Here is a 9,449-nt window from a genome sequence, read left to right as displayed (position 1 = left end):
CACCACACATTGCAGAACCAATTTTATTTTTGTAAACATGAGTTTACAATTTAAATTTAGAAAATAAAGACAAACGACATGGACAAAATTATTGGCACCCCGGAGCTAGTACTTAGTTTCACAGCCTTTGCAATGATAACTGCAGACCAACACTTCCTGTAGCTTGCTGCATCTTTTAACTGACAATTTGGCCCACTTTTCAGAAGCAAACTGCTCTAAGTCTTCAATATTTGAGGGGTGCCCTCCACCAACTGATGTTTTCAGATCTCGCCATAGGTTTTGGATGTGATTTAGATCTGGACTCTTTGCTGGTCACTCCAGAACCGTACAGCATCTCATTATCAAAAACACTATTCCTGGGTGCTTTTTGATGTGTGCTTGGCTTTTTGATCGTTGTCCTGCTCGAAGACCCACAACCTTCAATGGAGAACCAGTTTTTAGACACTGTGTTGAACATTGGACTTCAAAACACCTGATGATCGTTCAAGGCCCCAAGTACCAGAGGCAGCAAAGTAACCCCACAGCATTATCAAAGCTCCCCCATCTTTGATTACAGGGAGAGTGCGTCATTGAAAATCAGGCTACCTGATGTGACTTTTGATGCAGAAAATCGCTCATCAAAATAAACGTTCTACCACAATGACCATGTTAATTTTGCAAAGACTATTTAGTTCTGATTTCGGAAAGATAACTTTTGTATGTGAAAACTATTTCTAAGCTGCAGACGTTCAGTTTTTCCCGAACTCACCGAACACACTCATACATAAGAGGGAGGATTGCGCTACTGTTGCTGGCACATGCGCAGATCAAATACACACCGCTGTAACGCCAAAGCTGTTTACATTCATTTAGAATTCAAAAGATTGCTCAGAAATCGTCATATGCTTACATTAATTATAATCTTACGCCGATTAAGATAAACAGAGTAAGATGTTTACGTGAATAATAGCATACTCGGCCTTCTGCCATAATCTGTTTAATATCAAATTATTAGTGTCCATGTAAACATACTCATTGATGGCTGCAAGAATAATTTGTTGGCAGTTATCTTGGCCTAAGGCTGTGCAACCAAGTACTAGCTCCGAATAATAAAGAAGGAAAATATATATTTTAAATAAAATATATATATATATTTACCCAAGAATATATATGGGGGATTGGAAATGATGCAGACAATTATATTAATAGAAGCCACAATTTATCTTCAATATTAAAGCTTTATATTAAATAAAGCTATTAATATTAAAGCTCCATGCCTTTGTTACTTCTAGGTTGGACTACTGCAATGCTCTACTTTCCGGCTACCCGGATAAAGCACTAAATAAACTTCAGTTAGTGCTAAATACGGCAGCTAGAATCCTGACTAGAACCAAAACATTTGATCATATTACTCCAGTGCTAGCCTCCCTACACTGGCTTCCTGTTAAGGCAAGGGCTGATTTCAAGGTTTTACTGCTAACCTACAAAGCATTACATGGGCTTGCTCCTACCCATCTTTCCGATTTGGTCCTGCCGTACATACCTACACGTACGCTACGGTCACAAGACGCGGGCCTCCTAATTGTTCCTAGAATTTCTAAGCAAACAGCTGGAGGCAGGGCTTTCTCGTATAGAGCTCCATTTTTATGGAATAGTCTGCCTACCCATGTGAGAGACGCAGACTCAGTCTCAACATTTAAGTCTTTACTGAAGACTCATCTCTTCAGTAGGTCCTATGATTAAGTGTAGTCTGGCCCAGGGGTGTGAAGGTGAAAGGGAGAGGCTGGAGCAACGATCCGCTGGGTTAGGCTGGGTTTCTGTACAGCACTTTGAGATATCAGCTGATGTAAGAAGGGATATATAAATAAATTTGATTTGAAAGCTGATCTACCCCCTATACATTTTTTAAAATTCTATTAGTTTACAGAGCGGCGGTCTAAGGCACTTCATCTCAGTGCAAGAGGCGTCACTACAGTCCCTGGTTTGAATCCAGGCTGTATCACATCCGGCCGTGATTGGGAGTCCCATAGGGTGGCACACAATTGGCCCAGCGTCGTCCGGGTTTGGCCGGGGTAGGCCGTCATTGTAAATAAGAATTTGTTCTTAACTGGCATGCCTAGTTAAATAAAAGTTAAATAAAAAAAAAATGTATATTATTTATCTCTGTCTGAGACTTGTTACATTTACATACAGTGAGTCTACAGAAGCTTTTAGCCCAGACCTTTCCATGTAACACATCACCAACAGGGTGTGCACGTGAGGAGAGGTTCCCACCGTCCGTTCACCGCGGGGTCAAACAAACCTTTCTATTCACCACCAGCCAGAGAAGGGCAATGGGGTCTCTCTCACTTAACGTTTTCTCTCTCTGGCCAAACCTAATGTAGCAGGCTTAAACATAAATGCCTGATACTAGATCCCCTACATACTGGTCTTGATGAGAAGAAAAATAACTGTCAGTGAGGTTCTCTTCTGCACTGTTCATCCAATCCAGTAAACGTGGAGGAGGAGTTAAGAGGGAGTGTCGTCTTGTTAACGTCCAAAAGCGAAAGCTCTTTCTATTTCCCTTGAAAACCGGAACATCCACTTGTTGGGGACTCGGCAGCGCAGAGTCTACTCTGGCCTGAGCTACCGTTACGCCTCAACAACCTTCAGAACAATCTGATCCCTCTCAACCATCTCATAATCAGCCTTCCAATTAAGACAACACCGACATTTCAGTTTGCAGATCTATAACGGTTTAAAGCATATATACAATGGGTTTGAAAATGAAACACATTCGGAAAACACATGAAAACACACAATTATGGGCATACTAAACTTTGTCTGAATAGAAAATTATGTCCATACTTGCTCTCTCCTTAAAATTATATAGGCTCTCTCTTAAAGTAACTTTTTTTTAAATTACAATATGAGTGAATTAGTTTTCCTTCCAAATGTATTTTTTAAAAGAAGTATGGTAAAAAGCAGCTTTTCTGTGTTGGAATGGCGTGGGCATACCCCAACAACAGAATGGTGTGGGCGTATACCGGTCATAAAAAAATATTAATGAGAGTAGACCGCTGATTGGCCAGTTTATCTCCCGAGGTTGGGTTTTTGAAGTGTTTTTTCTATAATTCATAAAGCATTATTTGGGTATGAGTTAGAATAACAACTTTTACATGTGAGAATTTCACTGGACAGTTACTTTAAGCTCTCTCTTTTCAAAACACTGCATGCAATCAGTGCCATTTCTTAACTAGGCAAGTCAGTTAAGAACACATTTTTATTTGAAGGCTACCGGGGAACAGTGGGTTAACTGCCTTGTTCAGGGGCAGAACGACAGATTTTTACCTTGTCAACTCAGGGACGTGATCCAGCAACCTTTCAGTTACTGCTCCAACGCTCTAACCACTATGCTACCTGCTACCATTGTTAAATACTCTTTCCAATAAGTGGATTCAGAGCTTATTTTGGCACTGTGGTTATATTGGCTCTGAGACTGAACAAGCACTCTAACATATACCTTGAGTCATGTCATTGTAGTTGGTGAACAGTAGGCCTAGGAATGCATTTAGCCTCCTGAACCCAATACAAAGACAAAACAACACTTGCGCCATCTTTCTCTACATTCCAACCAACATTACCATATTTAGTTTGAGTCTCTCTGACCACACTTATTCTTTCTTAAACTGTAAATAGGGAAGTTGTGGTTAGGAAGCGTACTTCCGCTATTCCTTGTCTGGCCAGATGGGTCATAGCCAGTGATGTAGTGATAAGAAAATAGGTGGGTAAACTCCAACTGACAGTCGCAGTGAAAACAGAATCACTCCCTATACTTTCAATGCAAATAGATGGGTAAACTCCACTACACCACTGGTCATAGCCTGAGTAATACCATGTTATATGATCGCAGCAACATTTTATATTTACATTTAGCCAGGCCTCTAAACACAATACATACAGACTACTTATGACTCTTCTCCTTACAAACAATTCTGTGGCTGCTCTATAACTGCACCATGGTGTTGTTTTTGGAATGTGTTTTCCTGTGTGAATAAGAGCTTAAAGTGTGCCGACAAAGTGTGAATAAGGTGGAGTCAAGGACAACCTCAGTAAATATCAATATGTTCTGTAAGATTGTATACGGCCTTGGGAGGCTGTGGGAGAGGATGACTTAGCAGAAAAGTAGCTGGTAAGTTCTATAAAAGGTGCCGGCCACACACACACACACAACAGTCGCGGTCGGTGCCGTTTAAAAACCTCTTATGGATCAAATCCCTTTAGCGGGATCGATTTGACAACATCCGGTGAAATGGCAGAGCGCCAAATTTAAATATTAAACTTTAATGAAATCACACATGCAATACACCAAATTTAAGCTACACTTGTTGTTAATCCAGCCAACGTGTCAGATTTCAAAAAGGCTTTACGGCAAAAGCAAACCATGCTATTATCTGAGGACAGCACCCCATCAAACAAAGACAGACAATCACAATTCAACCCGCCAGGCGTGACACGAAACTCAGAAATAAAGATATAATTCATGCCTTACCTTTGACGAGCTTCTTCTGTTGGCACTCCAATATGTCCAATAAACATCACAAATGGTCCTTTTGTTCGATTAATTCTGTCGTTATATATCCAAAATGTCCATTTATTTGGCGCGTTTGATCCAGAAAAACACCGGTTCCAACTCGCGCAACATGACTACAAAATATCTCATAAGTTACCTGTAATCTTTGTCCAAACATTTCAAACAACTTTCCTAATACAACTTTAGGTATTTTTTTTATGTAAATAATCGATAAAATTTAAGATGGGATAGACTGCGTTCAATACCGGAGGAAAACAAAGTGGAGCGTGCTTTTCAGGTCACGCGCCTCTATCAAAGAGTACACTTCACTTGACCCTCGTTCTGAACAGGGCTACTTCTTCATTACACAAAGGAAAAACATCAACCAATTTCAAAAGACTGTTGACATCCAGTGGAAGCGATAGGAACGGCAAGCAACTGCCTTAGAATTCTAGATTTCCATTGAAAATGCATTGAAAAGAGAGTGACCTCAATTTTCTTTTTCCTGGATGGTTTGTCCTCGGGGTTTCACCTGCCAAATAAGTTATGTTATACTCAGAGACATCATTCAAACAGTTTTAGAAAATTCAGTGTTTTCTATCCAAATCTACTAATAATATGCATATCCTAGCTTCTGGGCCTGAGTAGCAGGCAGTTTACTATGGGCACGCTTTTCATCTGGACGTGAAAATACTGCCCCCTACCCTTAAGACGTTTTTTAAGATGAGTGAGGACGATTCTTTTTTTTCTGAGCATGGCCTTATTTCTATTGCAGCATTTTGGATGACTGTCATTCATATTCCATTCACCCAGCTCAATGTAACATTGGTAGGTTTAGGCTACTACATGATACTCAATTTTCCTTTTACCTATCAACCTAGCCTATGAATGAACGTTTACAACGTAGGTGCACAGGTTGAGAGAAATTTGAGTATTCAAGCTGACAGACATTAACACATTCAATACCGCCTTGCACACTCTTGCCTGCATTTAGCTGATCTAGGGTGTAATCATTAGTCCAACTGTTCCAAACAAGAGTTTCTATTGGACAAATTCAGGTATGTTTATCCCCATTTCGTTCTGTTTGACGGAATGAATACACCCGATCACACGCAAACAGAGTTCACTTTCATAGCAGCCAAATACAAACAGCATGATCCCTTTGATTGTTGTATAATTCCTTCAAGCATCTACGTGCTCTCCTCCTCTCACCTTTTCCCTCAGCTTATGGACTTCAGTGCACAACACATCAGCTGTCTGTGACCGGGCAAAAATAATCTTTCCAAACCAAACCTTCATATCATAACCGCTAACCTCTATACACAGCCTACATCGTTGCCACCATATTAGCTAACGTCATAATCAACATAGCTACTACATCTAACGTGTTAGTAAACCCCCTACAATCATGCAGTGCCCCGTGACAATAAATGTATAAAACCAAAAGCTTAGCTTGACATGGAAGAGTTCCAGTGTTGGATAGCCATAGCCAGCTAGGTGACATAGCACCCCTCTCTGTTTGAGTAGGCTAAACTAGCTAGCTGAGTTTGCTAGCTAAGTAAGTGAACATGAAAGAAATATAGCTAGTGCTCTCTTTCTTGAGTCTCCTTAAATTTTTCAGAAATTAATTTAATAACTATTGTCTTTCTCTCTCTTTGTGTCAACTATTCACCACATTTTATGCACTGCAGTGCTAGCTAGCTGTAATTTATGCTTTCAGTAAAAGATTAATTCTCTGATCCTTTGATTGGGTGGACAACATGTCAGTTCATGCTGCAAGGGCTCTGATAGGTTGGAGGACTTCCTCCGGAAGTTGTCATAATTACTGTGTATGATGGCGCTGACAGAGATGGTCGCCTCGCTTCGCGTTCTTAGGAAACTATGCAGTATTTTGTTTTTTTTATGTATTATTTCTTACATTGTTACCCCAGGAAATCTTAAGTCTTATTACATACAGCCGGGAAGAACTATTGGATATAAGAGCAACGTCAGCTTACCAACATTACAACCAGGAATACGACTTTCCCGAAGCGGATCCTCTGTTCGGACCACCAAAACAACGGCGCCACAGAAGGAGCGGCCTTCTGGTCAGGCTCCGTAGATGTGCACATCGCTCTCTTCACAACAAGGTAGATGAAATTTGAGCAACGGGTTCAAGATGGCTACCATTATTCCTGTACCCAAGAAGGCAAAGATAACGAAACTAAATTACTACCGCCCCATAGCACTCACTTCTGTCATCATGAATGCTTTGAGAGGCTAATGAAGGATCATATCACCGCCACCCTACCGGCTACCCTAGGCCTACTTCAGTTTGCATACCGCCCCAACAGGTCCACAGTTGACGCAATCGCAATCACACTGTACACTGCCCTATCCCATCTGGACAAAAAGAATACCTATGTAAGAATGCTGTTCATTGACTACAGCTCAGCATTCAACACCATAGTTCCCTCCAAGCTCATCATCAAGCTGGAGGCCCTGGGTCTCAACCAAGCCCTGTGCAACTGGGTCATGTACTTTCTGATGGGCTGACCCCCAGATGGTGAAGATAGGAAACAACATCTCCACTTCGCTGACCCTCAACACTGGAGCCCCACAAGGGTGTGTGCTCAGCCCTGTCCTGCACTCCCTGTTCACCCACGACTGCGTGGCCATGCACGCTTCCAATTCAATCATGAAGTTTGCAGACGACACAACAGTAGTGGGCCTGATCACCAACAATGACGAGACAGCCTACAGGGAGAAGGTGAGGGCACTCGGAGTGTGGTGTCAGGAAAACAACCTCTCACTCAACGTCAACAAAACAAAGGAAATGATTGTGGACTTCAGGAAACAGCAGAGGGAGCACCCCACTATCCACATCAAAGGGACAGCAGTGGAGAATGTGGAACGTTTTAAGTTCCTCGGTGAACACATCACAAACAAACTGAAATGGTCCACCCACACAGTGTGGTGAAGGCGCAACATCACCTCTTCAAACACAGGAGGCTGAAGAAATTTGTCTTGTCACCTAAAACCCTGACAAACTTTTACAGATACACAATCGAGAGCATCCTGTCGGGCTGTATCACCGCCTGGTGGTGCGGTCTGCACAAAGCATGCTGCCTACATTGAGACCCAATCACTGGACACTTTAATAAATGGATCACAAGTCACTTTAAACAATGCCACTTTAAATAATGCCACTTTAATAATGTTTACATATCTTACATTACTCATATCACATGTGTATACTGTATTTTATACCATCTACTGCACCTTGCCTATGCCGCTCGGCCATCGCTCATCCATGTACTTATATATTATATTGTTTTTGAAATTAAATTCACTGTGGAGGATGGTCCTTCCCTTCCTCCTCTGAGGAGCCTCCACTGACATACACAAGCGTCAACAGAGTGTGTGTGCGTGTGTGCCTGCTTGTGCGTGTGTGTACAGTCGTGGCCAAAAGTTTTGAGAATGACAAAAATATAAATTTTCTGTCTGCTGCCTCAGTTTGTATGATGGCAATTTGCATATACTCCAGAATGTTATGAAGAGTGATCAGATGAATTCATAAGTCCCTCTTTGCCATGCAAATAAACTGAATCCCCCAAAAACATTTCCATTGCATTTCAGCCCTGCCACAAAAGGACCAGCTGACATCATGTCAGTAATTCTCTCGTTAACACAGGTGTGAGTGTTGACGAGGACAAGGCTGGAGATCACTCTGTCACGCTGATTGAGTTCGAATACAGACTGGAAGCTTCAAAAGGAGGGTGGTGCTTGGAATCATTGTTCTTCCTCTGTCAATCATGGTTACCTGCAAGGAAACACATGCTGTCATCATTGCTTTGCACAAAAGGGCTTCACAGGCAAGGATATTGCTGCCAGTAAGATTGCACCCAAATCAACCATTTATCGGGTCATCAAGAACTTCAAAGAGAGCGGTTCAATTGTTGTGAAGAAGGCTTCAGGGCGCCCAAGAAAGTCCAGCAAGCGCCAGGACCATCTCCTAAAGTTGATTCAGCCGTGGGCACCACCAGTACAGAGCTTGCTCAGGAATGGCAGCAGGCAGGTGTGAGTGCATCTGCACGCACAGTGAGGTGAAGACTTTTGGAGGATGGCCTGGTGTCAAGAAGGGCAGCAAAGAAGCCAGGAAAACATCAGGGACAGACTGATATTCTGCAAAAGGTACAGGGATTGGACTGCTGAGGACTGGGGTAAAGTGATTTTCTCTGATGAATCCCCTTTCCGATTGTTAGGGGCATCCGGAAAAAAGCTTGTCCGGAGAAGACAAGGAGAGCGCTACCATCAGTCCTGTGTCATGCCAACAGTAAAGCATCCTGAGACCATTCATGTGTGGAGTTGCTTCTCAGCCAATGGAGTGGGCTCACTCACAATTTTGCCTAAGAACACAGCCATGAATAAAGAATGGTACCAACACATCCTCCGAGAGCAACTTCTGCCAACCATCCAGGAACAGTTTGGTGACGAACAATGCTTTTTCCAGCATGTTGGAGCACCTTGCCATAAGGCAGAAGTCATAACTAAGTGGCTCGGGGAACAAAACATCGATATTTTGGTTCCATGGCCAGGAAACTCCCCAGACCTTAATCCCATTGAGAATTTGTGGTCAATCCTCAAGAGGCGGGTGGACAAACAAAAACCCACAAATTCGGACAAACTCCAAGCATTGATTATGCAAGAATGGGCTGCCATCAGTCAGGATGTGGCCCAGAAGTTAATTGACAGCATGCCAGGGCGGATTGCAGAGGTCTTGAAAAAGAAGGGTCAACACTGCAAATATTGACTCTTTGCATCAACTTGTAATTGTCAATAAAAGCCTTTGACAGTTAAGAAATGCTTGTAATTATACTTCAGTATTCCATAGTAACATCTGACAAAAATATCTGAAGACACTGAGGCAGCAGACTGT

This window comes from Salmo salar, chromosome 22 (genome assembly GCF_965601325.2).
Source record: "Salmo salar chromosome 22, fSalSal1, whole genome shotgun sequence".
Classification (NCBI taxonomy): domain Eukaryota; kingdom Metazoa; phylum Chordata; class Actinopteri; order Salmoniformes; family Salmonidae; genus Salmo; species Salmo salar.
The sequence above is the reverse complement of the archived record's forward strand: the minus strand, read 5'-3'. Positions refer to the sequence as shown.